The sequence below is a fragment of the Rhopalosiphum padi genome, chromosome 2 (assembly GCF_020882245.1).
Source record: "Rhopalosiphum padi isolate XX-2018 chromosome 2, ASM2088224v1, whole genome shotgun sequence".
Lineage (NCBI taxonomy): Eukaryota > Metazoa > Arthropoda > Insecta > Hemiptera > Aphididae > Rhopalosiphum > Rhopalosiphum padi.
In genome coordinates this window covers 89,781,330-89,802,040 of record NC_083598.1, presented here as the reverse complement: position 1 = coordinate 89,802,040, position 20,711 = coordinate 89,781,330, and the positions used below count along the sequence as shown (strand labels likewise).

Genomic DNA, 20,711 nt, shown 5'->3' with positions numbered 1-20,711 from the left:
AATCAATCAAATAAATAAAAACGTCTATATCTTATCGTATTATCCGATAATCGATATGATTGATATTTTATACATATACATATATAATAGGTACAAAGCATCAGTAGTCGTGACTTGGTGAGTATATAGTGTGAGCACGCTAATTGTAGCACACAATTCTATATACTTTGTAGCGTTAAACATTTATACCGTCGTTATACAATAATACACGCACTGTATATATTATAGTAAACTACTCGAGTGCTAAAAATGTGTAAAACCTATGGACGCTTAGCATAGCGAAAATTATCATTATCTAATTTATTAGGTAATTAAAATATTTTCTATGATTAAAATGAACTTCTAAATTTCAAAACGGCTTAAAACTATGAATTGTGTTAATGTAATAGTAAGAGAAAGCGCACCGTCTCCATCTGATATAATGGCCAATACGAGATAATATACATTATATACAGCACATGATAACTATATATACCTATTGTATAGTATTATGATAATGATGGAGGTATTTTTCGGATATAATAACCATCGATAAGACAATATAATATCGGAGTGGCGAATATGGCGAGCTCCTTTTTATTTGGAAGTACCTGTAGCGTTGGCACGCTATTAAAAAATAGTAGTGACCCAACCAGTGCGGAAAAAACAAAGAATACGATTTCTATTATTAATTATATTTTTGTATAATTAGACCTTTGAAAGATAGACTTATGTGTCGTATTGCGTTAATCAGTCGTCAGTAATAAGGGTAACTATAGGCCGTAATTCGAGTGAATGGAAGGAGTTTAAAAAAACCATTGGAGGCAACCGCTTCGACGACGACGACACCGTCGGACGAGTCGTATTCCGATGCAAACCAATATCGGTGCTATGCAGAGGTTTAGAAAACGTTCAGAGCGGTCGAAAATCACGAGCGGGCCGGACAACGAGATGGTGTTTCGCAGCGGATGCGATGGGAAGAGAAAAATAATAATAAATACATAAGACTCGCACGCCGAAACGAAAACATCGCATCGCCGCGGCCGCCGTTGCACAGGCGCGGCGGCGGTCGGCTCTCTCGCGCTAGCCTCCACCGCCTCCAACGTTACCCTCTCACCACCCCACGTCGTCATTGTAGCAGCCGTCTTCGCCCTTCGACGCGGCCTCACCACCGCCGCCGCCGCCGCCGAGCACAAAAGAATAGAACGCCGGCCACGCACGCACGCACCGTCGCGCCCGTACCACATGTGAACTCGACGGCGGCGGCGACGACGAATCACTGTGGCCGGCAAGAACGAACGAAAACGACGCGGCGCAGTGCATTTCGTACCACCACCGAACGACGGTCGGCACACGCACTCACAAAAACCAGTACACACGACGGCGACGACGGTCCACGCGCGTCGCTCCGCCGTCCTATCTCGCTCTCGCTTCCCGAACTCTCGCTCACCCTTCTCGCTCTCGCTCGCTCCGCCGCCGCCGCCACCGCCACCGCGCGCCGTCGCGACGTACGACTGCTGCTGCTGCTGCAGCTGCTACATACAAAAGACAGAGAGCGCGCGTGCGCACACTCGCACACACACACACGCACACTAGTCACACTGTCGAACGGTTCGCGCGGCCCGTCGCTCGTCGCACAAACCCCTTCAGCGTTCAGTGTCTCACGTGCTCCGCATACGTTCGGTGGTTGTTCGCTCTCATCCGCACATTTCACTACAATTTGTACACCGCATACACCACCATCACCAAACACATTGTACACACATTTTAACGTTATTTCGTTGTATAACTCACCGTAATACGACAATAATATACACCGTTATAATATCGTGTTTATACGTCGGTATATTTTTGTTTTAGTACATATGTACTCGCGCTCGTTTTCGGCTAACACATAAATCCGCTAGGCCGCAGTTGAATGAAATTTTTATAATAATAGTAAAAAAAAAAATTCGTTCGCGCCACACGTCGTACCGCGGATTCCGAGTGTTGCGAGATAATATTGTTATAGCAGTAATATTATCGCTACCGCCATTCCGCCCCCGATCGGCCGACAAGCGTCCATGACCAAGGTCGTCTGCGTTTGCTGCTGAAACCGTTTTCGCGGTTTTTAATTTATTTAGGGTGAGTAAAATACACTCTATAATATACTATATTCATAAACACGTTATTGCTTTAGATGATCTTAAAAACATATTGTCGTCGTCGTTAAGACGTATTTTTACTCTCCGACGAATCGACCACAGAATATTGCACAGGTACAATAACTGTTCAATAACTGCGTCGTGTGTTGTCGCATAGGGTTTTACCTAGTTTACTCGGGTTGTATTTGCCATCCGGCTGTGTGGTGGCCTCCCAGTCGGCTTGTTGTCACGGCGACCGGACGCGCGCGCGAATTGCCGCCACATAGGTATTCCATTACACCGGAGGTTCGATAGGTATTCGAAAATCTAAAAGATTTGTAAGTCCCCCACCACTCTTGATCGCCGAACAACAGTCGGTTGCTCGATAACTTTGTAAAAATCCAAAATAATAAAACTAAACAAAGGCAGCAGCAGTGTATGGGTACAACAACCGTAGCACGACGAACAATAAAACGTTGAGAATATTCCATACACGCGGTCTTTGTCGAAACGCAGGGTTCTTTTTTTCTCACCGACCCTCACCCTCTCGTTGTCGACCCTCGTGGTGAGCAAAACACCCTACAGCGGCGGCTGCACAATACGTACCTATTCGAACATGTTTTATATTATATTTTGTATGCATGGTGTGCGAATTGATCGGCCAAAATCCTAAAATATTATATGTAATGTTATATACGCGTTTCGAAAACAATCTGTAATGAAATCAATCGCTATCAGTTAAAAATTACACGCGAACCGTAATTTTCCATCAATTACAAAAAAAAAATGCAACTATTATATCTTTTACGTCAAAACTATTTAAACTCTCATTGCCTTAATTTTATATGTTTTGTAGTATAATATAATAATTATTATAACTCTGCTTATTTTCATAACAAATCATATTATTATTTATTATTGATGACTAGAAAATTGTTGGTATCTCCAGGTAAACTATTGTATTTTGTAGTTGTTATTTATAAACGGTTATTTATAATTTTCTACTAAATATAATTAATATTTCAGCGTATTAATACTTATAAGTGTGTTTAACAATAGTTATAAATTATAATATTTTTAAACTGCAGCCCATGTAATAACGAGAATGTCAGACCGTACATTTTCCGTCTCTTCTCTGCGCATTTCAACCATTGTAGGATTTCTTATTTTCGTGTATTGTAATATAATATTGTGTATAGATGTCATGTTATTGTGTTCACTAGTCGGAACATTAACATCGCGTTTATACCAAATCTGTTTGTGGTTTTCTTCGAATTATCGTCGTTTCGTCTATCTCGGAATTTACCCGAATCTGGCGAAGGTGAGTCTTGAAATTATATAATGTAAACGAATTGAGTTTGTCCTCTGAAACGCGTGTTGTAAATATTATTGCCGAACCGCCATAACATGCCTGTGAGTATAGTAGACGACATGCGTCGTCGGGCCCTGCGGTCTCGTCGGCCCGGTGGTGTTTATGTGGTTGGTAGTGTTTGGTGGGGGTGGTAGTGGTTGGTTGTGTGATGCCGAACGCAGCAGCCGGCCGGCCGGCTAGCCGCGACAACCGGTCGTCCTTCGCAGTAGTTCACCCAGTCGCGTTCGTTCGGTTCCCTCTGTATACAAAACATATTTTATTGGCTACACTCTGTATGTTGGGTTATAGTGCGTTATAATAAAATGTAATACTATAACAACTATGTGACATAATAATACGCGTACGCCGCCGCTATAGGTAGGTAGGTATACAATAGATGATCGACACACTCACAACGTTTGGGCGGTGGGGAGGGCTACATAACGTGCAGAGTATTTTTCGGGAAGTCTTCTAGATTTAGACGTGGAGGAGCAGAGGGCGTATAGATCGCAGTCGCGTGTGTAACGCAGTAGTACGTACGTTCATATACTACATAATATATACGTATATATATTTAATATAATTTGACTGTGATTTACCGTGCCGTGTAAGCCGCGCGGTGAATATAAAAATGCAAAACAGGGGTTAAAGTGTGTGTATTCGGAAATGGTTGTGTGAAGGGGACGGGTAAGAACGGAGAAGAGAAAAAAATGTTCTGAAAATATCCTCGTGTTGGCTTTTTGCTCCCTCCGCATCATAGCGACGACCGATATACGCACCTATACATTATATACCACCCACGTTCCCACACACCACTTCGTCATCTCGTGTGAGTCGGTGTGGGTTATATATTGTGGCTGAAGCGGGAGCCACTTGGAAATTCCGACGTTGACTTTTACAACCCGAAGTAATTTGAATAGGTCGTTGAACAAAAGCGAACCGCCACGGTTTCCACCGCCAAAGCCACCGTCACACTTTTATAATATCATGTATATAGTATACTTGTGCTCGCGATTTAATCCGAAACGACGACGACTTCGTCGAGGAAGATATACGAGGTGTATATTATAAAGTAATATCGAATGCTGGTTAAACGTGTTGTAACGTGCCGAGATGTTGTTCGATAGGTATATTATATACACGCACAGACGTCTGCAATCTTGAAATGTTAAAATAGGTATTGTTTTTAATTGTATTTACTTTCTGTTAGTATTTATTATTGAAATATAAAATCTCATGACGCTAATAGTATGTCTTACTACCTATTAGACTTGTGCAAAAATTAATTAATTTTAAATTAATATTAGTATTCATATTATTCAGTACACCGTTCAATTTAACATGATATAATTTATTTTCATAGGATGTTGATATAAAAAAAAAATATTAGATATTAAATTATATACCTATTAATTTACATTTTTAATATGTTATAACAATATTAGCGTTAACTTACGTATTTTTTATATAATTATTTCAATGTTTGGTACACTTGAATAATATAATAGGTAATTAAATTAAAATTATAAATATTATAGATCCTCGTGTAGAGCTTATAGAAATTACGAAAACCTACTCTAGTATATAGATTATTTAAGACTTTAATTTGCATTTTATAAATTAATTATTAAAATTGCCCTCACTTTGAAAAGGTCAATGATAATGTAAAATGACATTCGAAATATTATTTGAAAAAGTTTCTCATATATTTTAAAACGTAAATAATTGTGAAGACCTTAAAAATAATAGATATAGTAAAACACGATCTACAACCATATTTATATTTATTTAATTAAATGTACCTATAATATCTTATAATTCAGGAAATATATTCAATAATACATTTATATGTATATGTCTCAAACTCGTAAAAAAATCTGTATTCGTAATAATTAATTTGTTTAATTTACAGTTTTATAGGTACTTACTATTTATACACAAATAATAATATATTATTCTCTGATTCCTTTTTTACATTTATTTATTCGCGGTGATTTTCGCAGTTATTATATAGTTTACATAGTAACTCATTTAACCATTACGTCAAATAGAGTAGCTTGTGTTTAGGGGCACATCATTTTGTCACCGGGCCAGAGAACAGAACATATATATCGTTCATATATATATATATATATAGGTACTTCATTATGCTAATGGTCGTACAAAATAGGCAGCCCAATAATTACATCTCGCCACTGGGTCGGTAAATTGCCAGATAGCCGCACTGCCAAATGCCACTTGAATAAACGTTGCTGCTGTAATCATTACGTAGTGCATTATTGGAGATCATAATATTAATCTATAATGTAGAATAGTGCATATTGTTATTTGCCGTACAGACCGAAAATCGGATCTCTGGTCATATAGGGGGTACGTTGCCCTTTGATATAAACAAGCTTTGTCATTGCGAAAAAAAATGTTAGTGTATAACGTAAATAATATATTATAAAAAAAATATATTATGTGCAGCGTGTGTTGAAACCGGTACTAAACTGCTTTTGAAGACAGACGTCGAGACTGTGACGATTTGAACAAAACATTACGGACAAAACGAAAGGGATACTTTATTTATTTTATATTTTTACTTTCACTCCTAGGTACGTGAAATGAGAGTGAATTACTGTGACTGCGTGAAAAATGTAATTAAGACTCACGTACATATTGAGAGTTTCTATTAAAATTTGAAATACGGGAAATTTAGATCGAGAGAAAAGTATTTTACTTCCTAAAAAAATAGTACCTATATTATTGCCCAAGTAGTTAATTATAATTTTTTTTCGAATTTTTTTTTAACGAAACACGATGCCTGTGAAGCATTATGTTTGTAGTTCTATACTTCTGTTATTTGCGTTCGCCGAAAATGAATGATTTGCTATTTAAATATAAATGTAGCATTATAATAGTGTAGTAATTAGTTGATGAATCCAAAATCATATACCTACTGCAAAATTAAAAATTTAATTGTTAAAACGTCATAATATTTTTTCCTATACCTTTACTTAAGATAATTCTATATAATTTAAATGATATGTTCGTTTAATGATTTATAAAAACTGTTTATTAAAATATATTATTATTATTATATCATAATTCATAATATATATTTTTTGAAGACGTAGTGCCTGCCCGTTAATGTGTTGTCTCCATATTACAAATGTACAACATGGCGAATTCCATTTTGTGATATTAGTTTTAATATTATAGTAGGTATAAGATAGTTATTGCAATAATTCTAACATTATCAAAACGTTAGTACTTTATGAATCCGACTAGCAGCCGGTGTGCCTCGTCCCGGGCGTCGTACGTTATTTTCTTTCGAAAAGCAATTGTTTATAAATTATAAAATATTTATACGTTATACTTTAATTTTTTAATAATAAGTAAATTTGAAGATGTCATTTTTATAATAATAGCTTTTTAATTTATAGTAAGTTATAAACCCAAAAGGCTGAACTCATTTAATTCAGTACACTCGAATAAGTATGGAATGAAAGTAAAATTTCCGGTTTGGCTATAGATGCACATTTCATAATATTTATTGATATTAGAAAATAAAAATATTAAGAAAAAAGTAACTCGACTGTAAATTTCCATATTTTTGGTGTAATGTCGCTTAAGTATTGGTAGTATAATATAAAATATACTTTATTTTATAATAATATACAGTGCCGTATACGAAGTCTACATACTGCGTAGAATTTATAAATGGAAAATTGTAGGTACGTTTGTATTATATAGGTACATTTAATTAATATATTACATAATTTATTTATTGTAGGTCTAAGGTACTTAATTATAATTTATAAGTACTTATATTAATAATTGTGTGAATTATTGACGATATTTTATACGATATCAATATATAACGAGATATATAATTATAAATAGGTTATTAAACATAAAATTAATTGAAAATTAAAAATTATTCACACCATAATTATTATATAGTTAATAATTACTCTTAGAAAGTTAGTCAAAATTTTTGAAGTTAATTGAAGTTTAAAATATAAACATAAATTATTCCATTGGTTATTATTCGCGGTGTGTCAAGTTTTAACTGGATCAAAATCTATTTAACTGGTTTCCTTAGTATAAAAGATATTTTTGGGAAAGCCAACAATATTATAAAACAGATATATTCTAATAAATATCATACAAGATTATATCACACATCAATAAACCACACAATTTTAAATACTTACTGTATTAATTATAAATATGTAAAGATATGTTTAAATCTAAAAGTTTGATCTGGATTTTTTAAGATACTAATGCGTTGCATTTAGTAGTTTGCTGTTTTGTCCAACTTGAGCATAGTTTCATTAACAAATAGATTTACTTTTGATTATTTCCATTGAAATACGATATTTTTAATCAAAACTAATATAATTTATAGATACGCGGATAAATAAAATTTATTTCTGTTACTTAATGAAAAAGCTATTGTTTTTTCTGTGGTGTTAGTTCTGCACTTAAAATTATACGGAAATGCAATGGATCCCAGGACTCCAAGACTGAATGATGAGTGATGACACTGTAATGTTGTTTTGGTATTTATGTGTCGGTGTCTGATCGAGTTATTTTCGACGTACATTTAACGTTCGTTTCAGTGATTCCGTGGTAGATATAAAATAAATAGAAAAAGTGGAGAGAATAATGTAATAACACATTGTTGGATACGGAAACTTCTAGCGGGTTAACCTTATTGAATCGTCACGAGGTTGTGGCATAGTTGAGTGGGGGATCGGAGGGAAAGAGAACAATAACGAGGCCAAGTAAAGCGACTAGTGTTATCCAATGAAAACGGTACGTGTATATTTTTCTCTTTCTTCTTCATCTCCGACTTATCCTATTTTTTTCGTAACAAGGACAACGAAGAGTAGATTTCATTTGGCGCAAAAATTATGGACCCAAAATAAATTATCCATCTTTCAAGCACCGTACCAGATGATAGTCAGTCTACAGCTGCGTTTCATTATACGTTGTCTTATAATTTATAAATATAATATTTATATTATGTACAGATATGAAAAAAAAAACATTATTCCTCAAAACTATCAGTACTAGCACAAATTACTGGATAATGTTTTTTAGTTATCGTTTATATCATTATCTCTCTAGTGAAAACCTAACGTTGTATATAATAAATGATATTAAATTCATTCTATAATAAACTCAAAATATTTACCCTGCCTGGTAGATATCCCGTTAACATTTCTTATAAACGCTGGCAAATAATCTATACAATTTATCTCTAGTTGTGCAATTTTTCTTTGAATAATTAATCTCCACCTTTCGATATAAAGTAATAATATGCAATGCCTGTGAAGATGCTGACAAAATGCAGTGACCTATATTAAAATGAAACAGATGTTTCTGATGCATATTAAAATATTTCCATAGAAATATCGCATTTTAAACTATATTGTACGTTCCATTATCAGTTATTATTTTAACTTTTATAAATTAATTCGAGTATTTGACCCGTTAGCGTTGGATACAATATTAAAAAATTTAATTCGATTTAATTACATAAAATTAATTCATACTGAAGTTTATATTGAGTAATGGGTGTTGTATAATATAAGCTTTTGTTATAAAATATATCTTTCATAATTAAATATTATTTCACCTTTGCAAGTGTCAATAAACAATTCATTATAAATAAAATCAATAAATGTTTTATTTTATGTTACCATATGGTTTCATTCAATTATAATATACCTGAATAAACTATATTCCATGTTATAATGAAAAAAATTTAATTAGTATAAATTCTTAAACCCATTATGCTTTGAATTCGAATTAATTTAATATACATATGTTAAACGAATGGTACCTGCAGTTTGTAGGTAAAATCGATTTCCGGAATGAAATGTGTCTTCGCTTGGGATCCTGCGTATGCGTTTTCGTCCGTTATCCGGACAACATAAATATATGCCAATGGGACAGATGGTTAGCAGACTGCGTGGAAGAGACGCGTGCCCGGTTTCTCTGTCGACCCTCTCTCTTTCTCTTTCTAATTTTTTTGTTTCCTCACCACCTGGCTCCTTTCCACGCAAACCCGAACAGATGTCCCTATAGCACAACGCAGCAGATCTACCAACCCCTGGAATATTCTGCAGCATGAAGTATTAGGTCTATAAATTCTTAATGATTTCACCAACTGCGTGTATCTGTCCCCGGCTGGTACGACTCTAGAATAATAAAACCATAATAATGCAATAATATATTGATCGTTGGTCCAAAGTTCGTATGCGAAAATTATGAATGAAAACACGGTTTAACGGTGCATGCCACTACCATAACAGACTTCTGACGAAAAAACACATTGTATGCAAAATGCCTGCTCCTCCGATCGTTATTTAATAAGGATATTTCAATATTTGTGCGTGTTTGCATATACGTCGTCATATTTATTCTTTTCCAATGCAAAAGCGGAGACGGACAAATATTTACTGATATATTATTGTGTACATTCTATGGGCACATTAAAACCTATATGTGTATCTATTCGATTTTCCACCCTTACAAATCGTTTTTTTTTCGTTTGATAATTAATTATTGCTTGATGGACTCGAGTGTATTATGTATACTTTTTAGCGATCATTATACGTTTCTTTGTGTAAACACATCAGCAATAATTAAGTATTTTTCGGCTTCATTTATCATTTGAAGCGTGATTTATATTTGTAAGTTTATAAATATCCATAATTGTATATTTGTATCATTATATATACGCCATACGTCACTGGTCACACGTATTTATTTTCAAGAAACATACATGCAATGTTAACCGATTGAAGGGTAGTTTCATTCTTTTTTTCTATGCGCTTCATTCACACAATAGTTAAATTACAATACGAATACAAACTATGATGAATCCCATTCAAATATCTAATTGTTATAGATTGGGTAATTAGCTAGTCGAAAATAGTTCAATGACAGTTTAGATATGATAATAAGTGCCTAATAACAATAATACATATGGACATTTTATGATGAAGATGTTCTTTTTACCGTTTACCTGGTTGCATTTAAACATGTCATATATACCTCATTATAATATACGAATAATATTATGTTGTGAGGCACTAAGAAATTTTATTAGTTTGATTCAAGCTGTTTATTTGTTTTTATTTTTTTTATCAATAATATGTTCATATATATATCTCTGACGTTTAAAAAAAGCAATACTCAATAGTTTATAAAGAAACATCAGCGATGGTTTATAGGTACACCGGAGAAAAAAAATTCAAACAAAATGACAGTACTGAAACAACATAAATCGTAAACGTTTGATTTAAAACGTTTTAAACATTTTTAGACCGGCTCAAACGAGTTCCAGATGTTACTCGTAGAAATTGTCTTTTGTTGTCGATCGACATTTTTCAGTGGAATACTGTTTGGTTAATGCATAATATCACGACAAGAATAAATTTGCGTGAAATGTTCGTATATTTTAAAACTTGAAAGGACTTTTCCTTGTTGGGTTAGATTCCTGAATACACACTATATCTAATTATATGTATAATAGTTAAATTATAGTTAAATAGTATTAATTTTAGACATAGACAATCCAATATAATACATTAAATATACTTATAATTACATATATTTCACTTTTTTAATATACTTTATGTTATACAATTATAATAATTTATTAATCACGCCAATCACGGAATAAATTAATGAACGTCAAGAATAGAACGATAATATTGTTCTACTATATTCGTTACTTAAATTGAAATGTTTGAAAATGCGTATTACTTAATTATTTTATTAATAAGGTCCCACTTAAGTGCTTCTGAGCTTATAAACCATTTTCATTATATTTATTTTAAATAACTAAAAAACAAGTAAATATAAAAGTGTGTTTATCAAACCCGACAGCATCTGGTAAATATAATTAGGCGAAAAACACATAATATTATTTTCAGGTCTAAGGATCCTAAATACTAAACGTCTTATACTAAAACGAACGCATTTAGCCTATTGTGGTCGAGAGAGAGGATTCTGTGATAATAAATTTTTAGATTTTCAACGAATCTGTACGACGATTATTGTCTTTGAAAAATTCAGTCATAGGCATCTACTATGGTTATTGTTGTGTTCATTCTGGTCGCTCAATTTTCATTACATTAAAAGAACGCTAATATATAACATTATATGATTTATCGGTCGCGGATTTTTTATTGTTTATTTATTTTACATCGTTGTTTTGTATTACTTATGTCGTCATCGTACGCCACGCAAACTGTAATATGTAGACAGTTGAAACCTATGGCCGAGCTCCAAAAAACATAAAAATTTAATCATAAAGACAGAACGCACGTAAACCCTTTTTCTCTTATTTTTTTTTATCTATCTCGATAAGCATCTCCTCGTACCATCGGCTCGACGCCGCCGCCGGCCGACCGTTCCACTGCGCAAACAGTGCGTGACGCTCGCTACAGCTGAAAACGTTTCCCGTTCGCGCTCCATTTCATCGACCAAACCGTCTTCGTGACTTTTGGCTTGTATCTTGTATGTTATGTTTTTGGAATTGGTTTTTTGGTAAAAAAAAAAAATGAATTACACGTTGCATATTGTAATAGGTAAGGTACATTGTTTCGAATCATAGCCAGACGTCTCGTGGCAAACGTACCCGGCGGCAGTACCATCGGTGATATGAATAAGAAAAAAACAACCCGTTAGAAAGTAGCCAATATATTATTATTATATTTTATTTTATGATATCAATTTATTCATCGAAATCCATTACATTTTGAACATTCACTTTGAATATAATATTGTATTTTTTCTTTTAAATATAACAGTACACTGCGCGTTTTTAATAGTACTTACCTATTAAAAATACTATTTTTTGACACTATAGACAGTATTCTATTAACCGTACTATGTATTATTGCCAAGAATTTAACTGAGAAAGATATTAAGTTTTGTTTTTATTTTATAAACTAGATAATTAATTTATGTAAATAATAGAAAAATGTATTTAGTTCTCTTCTTTCGTAATCTAACTTGATTAAGCTTATATTATACTTTGTGAAACTATTTCTTATTCTATCTATGTCAATAGTCTTTCTATCTTTAATTTAAGTAAATCTTTGTAAATTGATACTTAATATATATATTGTATATGTATACTGTATATATAGCAGTACATTATACACATGTATATTATGTATAGCTACTTACCATTTTTACTTACGTTTTTAAACTATCTTTTTTCGTTTTTAGCTATACTAATTTTTCATGACATTACATTAAATCCTTATCTAGATTTAAAAGCAACATCAAATTTTTAACATTATTTTAAAAGTTTTATGTGAGTATATAGTATCATGTGCGTTAAATTAAGTTCCGTTCTATTATAACATTTAAACAATTCAACAATATATTTTTTTTTAATTATGGTCTACACCTTTGACAATTAGTGACTTATAGACAGAGGTATATGATTTATGATTTCTTTGTATACATATTCATATTAAGTGATCCTTAATTAGGATGTATTCAAATTTAAATATTAATAAAAATTATTTTATGTGATAAAGTAAAATATTACAAAGTAGTTAGGATGCAGATTCTACAATACATAATTTTCACAGTTCTATAAAATGTACTTAATTAGATAGTAGTAATTAACATTAGTTAAGAAAATAACAATATAATAATATTAATAATACCTATATGTTTATTATTATTTACATGTGTCAGCATTTGTAGTGATATTAGAATACGTAGATACTTTATGTATTATAAGGTGAATCCGCAAAAATGTTTCATCCATTTTTTAAAGTTATATTGAGCATATAATATTATGTCTATATAAGCTCAAGGAATCAGACATAAGTAGTGTGTTTTAGTTATAATAGTGTCTCACAAACTGCTTTTCTAAACAAATTGAATATACTCGTGCGCAAATACACACACACACACACACACACACACACACATATATATATATATATATATATATATATATATATATGTATATAAATTCAACCAATCGAACTAAAAAGAACTCGATATACGTGGAGTTCAGTTTGAGTATACAACACATTATTATATTAAATACCTAAACCGATACTGTTTTTAGCGTCAATCGTGTATACTGTAAATCTGAAAGCTCTATAAACGTATAATATAATATCGCCACTAAACCTAAGGGTTTTGTATACAAAATTGAGGGCAATTCGAATGTAAATACAATCGTACTCTGTATTATTAACAATCGTTAATTTATCGTGCTTGCAAAATCTATCTATATATATATACGCAAATGATTCGCTTGGAAATCGGTTAATGGATTTTCACCGACACTGTCCCGCAATTCATGTAACATTGTCCCACTCTTACATTTATATAATACACGCATACAAATATATATACATATAATATGTATAACGTTTTGCACAAATTTCACATGTTTGCGTATTGAACCGGAACTATTGGATTATTTTTTCGAACAGTTGATGAGTTTTGCTGGTTTTTTCGGTTTGTCCGTAATCGATTCGTGATTTAAAAACACATTATTTATATTCGCACACCGACAGTAAAGCAGCTCCGCATACAATAAAAACCGAACTAAACGAATACACTTCACTACAGCAGATTATCCCATTCGCCCAAAAATAGATTCAACATCGTCGAAGTAATGAGATCTTAAAAAAAATGGTCCTAGATTGCTGTCATTTATGAGTGTTTGAAAAGCCGTTAACAATAAAAACGTAAACAAGTACTTATCGAAATTACTCTTTATTTAAACGTATACATATAATATTATAATATTATTCACGTTGAATTTCGGTGTAAGTACACAGTGCATACATCATAGAAAGTCTAAATTAAACCGACTGCAAGAATCATCCTCCGCGATGGATTATTCATTATTTCGGTTCGATTTCTTCCGCACGATAATAGTATTAATAATACTAGAACGCGAGGGCGAGTTTTATCTTCGATTAAAAACTAGTATACGGCGTCGTTTGCGGGAATCGTTCCAAAAAAAAAAGTTAATCTTTTGTGCGGGTACGGTATCGACTGTCCCCGCTGAACTTTAATTACGACAACGGCCAGAAACCACTTTAATATACTGCGTAGGTACTATTAAATAAATGGCAGAAAAAAAGAGACCGACGATTACAACGGAGATAACGGCCGAGTTTTTGTGACGAGCGATAGAGAATATATATATTATGATATTGTTTACCGTTCGAATGGCTTCTACATTATACAATCTCTCTTGTGGGCTCTTCGTCTATTTTGATGACCACCGACCAATCAACATTATATATCTATTGGGACCTTAGTTTTACTGCAACTATATTATTAGCTCATTTTGGCGATTACCATTTTTACAACCAGAAGTGAATCTGACAAGTCGCAATGGGATATCTCAATTTTTTCGCGTTAAGAAGTGCATAATAAGAAGTAGTCTTATGTACGTGCTATATTAATAATACTTAAACTTGTATAAAACAATTTTTATTTTTAATAAAATACGTCTTATGTTTGGATGACCATGTTGACTATTAAAGCTACTACCTAGTTTATGTATTTACACATTTATATGGGTCAAGGAGTGGGGGCGATCCACTGGCTACAACACTGCTTTACTAATACCGCTACAATAAGGCAAATTTGACAACGATGACACCAAATATCTACCTACTATTACTATAATACTAATACCAATACTACCGCTGCTATTATTATTAGCACGACGGCGGTGGAATTGAGATTGGTGATGTTGTGTGCTGTAGAGTGCGAGTTCGTCGTCGCGGAATTAATACGTTCCAGACCATTTAATCCGTGCCGTCCCCACAATGAACTGCTCACTACAGCTAAATATTGGGGGGAGGTGTCTTATCACGACCCATTCCGCGTCGCTGTGCTGATAAGGCGTGCCCGCGTTTCCATCATCGTTTAATATTATTATTTTATGACGATTAATAGTGCCACCGCCGTCACAGATAACGAAATACGCGGACCAAGTTTAACCTCATAATATCTAGTAAGCAAAATGTATGCATGTATGCATTTATATATTTACGTGTTTAGCTGAATGTCGGAAGAAAAAAAAGCGAGGCAACAAGGGCGGCGGGGACTGGAAATCCAGCAGAAAATAAATAACAAAAACTTGGCGCTCAGACGATATTAATTAATATTTTTTTTCTTCTTTCACTTTGGGATTTCAACGTTATACATTCTCGCGTGCGGGTTAGCTAATTAATTATTATCATTATTATTATTTTTCATTTTATACACAACAGCGCCGTCGTGTATTGTGTGTGCATTTTTTTTTAAAAGGCACGCCCCAAAGAATAAATCGCGAAACTAAAACGTCGACAAGGGTCGGATCTGGCGATAGAAGTAATAAAAAAAAAAATACCAGATTTTATAACCAAAAATAATATACCATGTACTATAGTACATACGATATACGTATATAATTTATTTAGGTATAGATCCATTCTATGGCCAGCAGTGCGTGCATAGAACTCACAGAAAACGGTTTGTTGTTGATGTTGTGGGTGAAAGGCAAACGAGAAACACATACACATATACATATAGACTATATATATATATATAAAAGAGGGAGAGATAGAGACCGTACAGCCACCAACTTCCACTACCTATATAATAATAATCATATAACGCGTGTATGTGTATGTCGTGTACGATCGTATATGTTAAATCTGAGACACGACCGCAGAACGAATTGCATTGTACACGAACGCCTTGGACAATATATTATATACGTATTATATGCATTATGATTTGTCGATTTTATGATTTCTCCGTATTTCTCCTTTTTATTATACATATATAATAATGTATATTAATAATATTATGATATAAATCCGAACTCTTGGCGGCAGTGGCCGACATCACGAAAATGGTATTGGTAGGCGGGCCAATGTGGAAAACTGCTGTCGTCATTTGTATATGATATTATTCTAAATGTTTCTTGGCAATGCCATTTTTGCTTGATCACGAAATTGTCTTGGAGCGGACAGCTGGCGGTGGTGCAGGTGTACATACAAGACGTTGACAGAATCCAATTTGTTCGATGTGAAATTTCACGTCATAAGACTCGATGAAAAATTGTTGTTTTATGCTTTCTAAACGTTTAGGTTATTGGTTATAATTTAACATTAAACAAAATAATAATGAAAACGCACGTTAACAAAAATATAATTTTATAAAATAATGTGTGAACAAGTGTGGGAATAAAATCATACAATTTTTGTCGAAAAATAGTGCCACTCAGAATCAGCTGAGACGTTTCGAGACATTAACACTATAAATGGAAGACAGTAAAAAATAGCAGCCGATATAGACGTCAAAAAATATTATGAATATATGTTAACAGAATTATGATTCTCGAGTTAACGAGCTATCAAAAAATACATTTATTCGATGATTAATACTTTGATTTAATATAATTCGTTTTACTAGACGGTTGCCGCAGGGGTGAGCGAAGAAGAAATTTGAATCCGTAAAAGGCTACCCGCTCGTCAAAAAAGTGGGTAATAACTATGAATTATGTCCCAAACTCTGCATATTATTCTGTATACATTGTTTTGACCATTTAAAGTTGTATAAACGTACAATTATTTTTGAAACATGGTTTCCAGTTAATCATAGCGTATTATATATTTACGATACTCGCAAATATAATGAAAATTGTCATAAAGTTCATTCAAACAAACAGTTTTCAAAAGATGTCGCGTACAATTTACAATATACCAACATAATATTATGATTGTTTTAACTTCTGTCTTGCATGTTTACGGAAACATCATATTGATATGTTTTGAGCACCATTATATTAGGTACATATACGACCACTTTGCAAATACTTACCGTGCAGAATATACATATGTCAACAAAACAGAACTCCGTTTTTTTTATAGCTATACACTAGCTGTAAGCTGTTAACTAAATCGAGACAGTAAAACAAAAACAAAAAAAAAACAAGAAGAACAAATGGTCATCGTCATTATTGTAATTTGTCTTCGTTCTCCAAAAAATATAAAAATAGGATACGAGCGTATATATATAAATACGAATGGAAAAAAAGTAAATTTATATACTTGGTCCAGTTACTTCTTGTTATTACGTATCATGGCCATATCGTCGTCGTTCGACATCATTGACCTTGGACACAACTACTTATAAATATATATATATTATATAATACTATTTATAGCAGATGCATAATATGCAGTATGTACAAGTTGTCGCGCGTATTCGTCGTTTTAAAAACGAACGGTTTTCTCCTATTTTGTACTTTTATTAAATTATACTAGCCGAGTTTGTGTGTCATTCACGATACTAGTCATCAACGTGAAACGCGTTTTATACTTTCTTTGCCGTTCGCGGCGGTACATTTTTTAGGGCTCGTGACACGGGTCTCTATTCTCTAAAGTCTAAATAAAGACGACTGAAAGGTTCGGGGCGCGGGTGTGCGACGAGAGAGGGTTATGAACGAGTGCTTTAGAAAATTACTTTAACCGGGTGAGCCACACCCATCACCTGTCAATTCAACCTCTACAAGACTTTTCTTATGGTTTTTTTCTTGTTATTATACTTTCTTATATAGAACTTACGCGTTTCCTGTCAACGAAAATAGCCTATACCTGCGTGTATTTCATTTCTATCATCCCTTCTTCCCTCAGTTAGTTCCACTTCCACATCGGGATGTATAACGGTCGATCCGATCGGTAATCGGATCGGTGTCCGTAAAAATAGACGATAGGTTATGAAAAATGATCTTCTCCGGCTTTACTCGGATTGCGGTGCCTAAAAGAAAAAAAACTTATGGACATGTATGCTCTTGACGACATCGTATTAAATGTCACACCAAGATATACTCAACACAAACGTCTATTTTTAAATAATAACGGTGAAATATTATTCAAATTTAATTTTTATAATATAATAATGTTAACGTCACGAATATTTACTACGTGTTACTATACTTTTACTCTGCTCTTAGAATCGTTCTGAAATTTTGGGTTTAGAAACTATTTTATAATGTTCTCCCATACACATAATGTGAAAAGTCATCACTCTTTAAACTTTAGAGTATGTGTAATATATATAGAACCGTAATTTTGGATTGGCCACCAACGACGAATTATTACAATGAAAAATTACATAATATATCAAATAACAGTATTTGTATATACTATTACACGATACATAAATATTGTGTTTAAAAAAGAAAAATAGGATTTTAAATAACATTTAAATTCTACTAAAGATCAATATTTATCTGATACGTTAGTTTCTTAATTCTTATATGTATATAGAATACCGATGAAACACTCGAAAAGTCGAAACCGTTTTTAATTTTTCTATAGAGATCAACTGTTTTTTGTATACGAATAACGTTTTGGTATAACATAAACCATATTATACAAAATCGTTGAATGCTATGTAAAATAAATTACCTAAAAAAATGCGTTTTTTATGTTCAAATTTTATTACACCACAACACGATAAAATATAACATTTTTTAATGTAATAAAATCTAGATATATTTTTAATTTAAATTTTTCTTTTAATTTTTATTAGGTGTCTAACAATTAGTCATCATATAAAATGTAAACACTTTTCTTTTTGAAATTATGCAGCTAAAGCCTTTCAAATATTGTTCGACGCTTGTTATTTAGGTACACCAACCTTCCTTTTATAGAAATGATTATTATGTAGTCGTAGCAAATGTGTGTGCTCGGCCTAAACCTGTTTCACATTGCTATACCAAGCGTAAAAACGTCACATTCAACCAATTGGAAAATTTTCGATTTTTTTATGACGTATACCTAATATGTATATATATAATACTTATTCCAAGCAAATATAATTGTATTCAGTGTTATTGTATCAAACAAATAAAAATAATTTTTTTTTTTATTTGTTTATATTTATAAATATAATTTTTTTTTATTAGTCTTTTGACGAGAGGAAAATAAAATATGAATACTTGAAGTTCGAGGTCTCTTCGACACATTATAATAGGAATTCCGTCCAAAATGACATGCGCGCGCTGTTGTGCTTTTGAGTTATATCAGGCATCATCATGACAACATGACTGAAAACAGTGATAACAACAATAAAAATAATAATAAGAAAGCCGGGGTCCCTTGACTAAAAGAGGGTTTGTTGTTAGACGGTAGGGTTCCCAAGGGCGGTCGGGCGGAGCTGGAAAAATCAATAGTTTTGTTTCAAATGCAGTAACAGCGCCCCCCCCCTAACCTAGTGGCATATACACAAAGCAGTTGTAAATTATTTTATTTAATTTTTACGCGTCTGTTATACTGCAGTATGTTATCATTTTATCGATCAGAATAATTCATGTAATTTTATAATTTATAATCAAATATCGGCGTCTTATAAATAATTCTCATCGCGGGTAAAAAATAAACCCTAATATTTAAATGTCGATTCTAAAAAACGACATTGGCTATAATATTTACTTACACGCAAAAATGTTGTGTCTGATAATAAACCGAATATGTCGTACGATTGAATTATTAACCATGATTCATCCGTATGTAAAATATTTATTCTTGCAAAATGAACATTTTTTTATTGTGTTTGACTGTTAAATGTTAACGCACATCTAAAATTAATGATTGTTTAGGTACCTAGGTACCTAATATTAGTAAAGTCGTGACAAAGAAATTATACGAAATCCGTTTGGTTGTTTGTTTTATTAACAATATATGTTGTAACGTATCCAATTACATCAGGTTAAATATCTATATGTATGCATATCAGTTGAATAAATGATTCCAGAAGCTGCTTATTGATCGAATATTGACCGAAATGTCATATATTTGTTTAAAAAACAAAACGATAGAACCTATTTTACGAGTATTTTTCTGATATATAATATTACACACTTAGATTTCAAAGTGACCGAAAAGGATTTTCCGTGTAAACCCTTGGATTTTACCAACCGAAATTTTACGTTTAACTAACAGCTAGCTTGTACTACGTTCATTTCTGGTGCGCTAGAAGACCAAGTCAAATTTGTTTTTGTAAATATTCCTAGATACCTAGTCTCTAGCTAGTCCATAGTTGCTATGAAATAACTTATTATTTTTTCGATTTACAGTATAATAGTGAGACTATAATAATTTCCTATCGAAATTAATTTATAAACATTGAATATATTATTATTGTATTTTGTTTACTCGTTATAGAACATTTCATAATATGATTTATCAGTAATC

General features: G+C 32.7%; 1 protein-coding gene across 2 annotated transcripts in view; it reads left to right on the top strand.

Moving 5' to 3' along the window:
• Positions 1-1,301: 1,301 nt before the first annotated feature.
• The window catches only part of LOC132922340 (RNA-binding protein Musashi homolog 2), a 58,134-nt gene continuing 38,724 nt past the window's right edge, over positions 1,302-20,711 (top strand). Inside the window, exon 1 of one of the 2 annotated variants that reach the window (XM_060985814.1) lies at positions 1,302-2,103. The gene's annotated coding sequence lies outside the window, so the exon portion shown is untranslated. The remainder of the gene's footprint in view (positions 2,104-20,711) is intronic. The other variant, XM_060985815.1, reaches the window with a different exon arrangement.